The sequence below is a fragment of the Silene latifolia genome, chromosome Y, assembly GCF_048544455.1.
Source record: "Silene latifolia isolate original U9 population chromosome Y, ASM4854445v1, whole genome shotgun sequence".
Classification (NCBI taxonomy): Eukaryota; Viridiplantae; Streptophyta; class Magnoliopsida; order Caryophyllales; family Caryophyllaceae; genus Silene; species Silene latifolia.
In genome coordinates this window covers 84529917-84532315 of record NC_133538.1, presented here as the reverse complement: position 1 = coordinate 84532315, position 2399 = coordinate 84529917, and positions in this window count along the sequence as shown.

The following is a 2399-nucleotide window of genomic DNA, read 5'->3' as shown; positions in this document are numbered from 1 at the left end:
TCGATCGAGTAGCCCGAGATCAGAATGCTCCTTACCTGTCACACCTGCAGCTACTCGATCGAGTGAGGGGCACTCGGTCGAGTTGCCACGGGTCAAACGCTACTCCAAAATTTCCTGACACATCTCAAGGTAAATAAATATGTGCACATCATCTCGTAACCACGAGTCGGGATGACAACCCGACTCCAAAATCCTGTAAACAAGTCTAAGCTAAGCAAATACTGCCTTATGGCCACCAATACAACCCAACGTAAAAAGTTTGAAATGAAATAAACTAACATCCAACATAACCAACAACCATACTCAAAAGAAAAGAAAGGAGTATCACTCCTGCTGCTGCTGCTGCTCCTCCATGACGTAATCCTCCGTCACCACCCAAAGTACCTGCCCCCGAAGCCCCAAGACCCGCACCATCCCCTACTCCACCCTCTAGACTCACATACCATGGGGTCAAACCGCCAAAAGCAAAAGACTGTGGTGTTCCCCACGCGGACATGTCCACTCCGTAGGAGTTGAAAACCCCGCTGTAGTCTCCAACTCCGCTCCACCACACCAGATGCGGTCCCTCGGTCCCAATACCCTGAGCATATGCCATCTCGTGCATGTTCCGGAGCGTTAAGGTAGAGGACACTCTCTCTGCCAAGTAGCTCGAACGTGTCTCTGGGGTATCAAGGTAGGGATAGCAAGGAAATGGGTGCTGAGGTGGTGCTGCTGGTTGTGGCTGGGTCTCAGCCGTCCTCTCCCTCACACGACGCGGTCCTCTCCCTAACCTTGGTCTATCCTCTGCCGCTCTCACATTCTCCCCCTTCCTCGGCTCGGGCATAACTTGAAGGATCGTGTTATCAATGAGGTACGTCTGTCTTGGCCGGGGTACATCCTCATCCTCCTCCTTATCAGAATCAATCGCATCTAACGGCTCAGTCGGTGGGAGGTGCTCGGGAGCCGGTATCCTCATCCAGCTCATACCCCACACCCTCCATGCTAGGCTACCATCCGCCAAAGTTCTCAACCATTTCAGGTCGAGGAAATAATCTCTATCCATGGTAGGCACCGGGGTGGCTAAGGGAACGTACTCGGAGGAAGCCTCAAAAGAAGCTAGCTTTTCAGCTAACCGGGTGGCAAAAGCACCGCAACTCAGGTACCTGGTACTAGAAGAGGCCATCAAGGCAAGACTGGCACAAACCATAGCGGGAGCATTGAAGACCACATTCTCGGTCCGCTCGGGGTTAAGATATGCCATCAGAAGCAACAACTCGTGAGAGTTCAACTTACTCATATCCGACCTCTCGTAAAGAAGGTTCGACACAACACGTAGGAAGATTCTCAGGGTAACATGTTGCACATCATTAATCAACATATTACTAGCGGTGGGAGCTGACTTCCCGGTGATACAGGGCATAAGACGGCAAACTCCGCACTCAGACGGTATGTCACGAAGGGCATCCTTGGAAGGCTTAGCCAAACCAAGGTGGGAAGCAAACAGGTCCATGGTTAAAAGGAAACTGGTGTTCATAAGACGAAATTGCACAGTCTGCTCAACCGGCTCGTATTTAAACGAGCTCATGAACTCAAGGGTCAGAAAAGCATAAGAATGCTTCCGTAGACGATATAGCCCAGTGAACCCCAAAGTCTCGAAAATGTGATGGACATTCGTCTCAATACCCAGGTCCTCTAAGATAGTCATGTCAACACAACGGGTGGGTCTCATCTTGCGAGACTGTAAAGCTACAAACCTCTTCCGTTGGTTAAAGTCTACGAAGACTACCGAAGGGTAGTCTGGTACCACCGGTACTACTGGTCCGCTACCCTCCCCAACTTCGGGTTGAGAATCCCTTCCCCTCTTACTTTGTCGGGTTCCCAAGTTTAGTCTCGGCATCTGTTCAACACATAATTTAAATACACTAACATGTATGCACCAAAACATGCTAATTACACCAATTATACCATGAAAGAGTCAGCTAAGTACACACTATCACCAACAATTTCCCAAATTACAAGTAAGATTCAAGCTTTCAAAGTTCAGACGGTCTTTACAGCTGCGAAAATTTTGTCAAATTCAACATGAGTTAATTCATCTATTACAATTTCTAAGACTCCTACATTCAAATTGCATCCATGTACAACACAAAATCCCAATTATATGAAACGAATTTCAATATGAGGCACTTTTAAGACGGAGTTTTAAGGCAACTTTTGAGGTGAAAATTACAAAATTCAACTTCCTACATCATATATACAACATACATTATCCAAATTTCATCCTATAACATGTAAAAGACAACCAAAAATCAACTTAATTTCTCAAACCCTTAAAAATTCGGCCCCAATTTATGCAATTTCTATTCAATTTTTAGCATAATAAACAACAACAATCATAAAAGGGAAGCATGTGGATCATA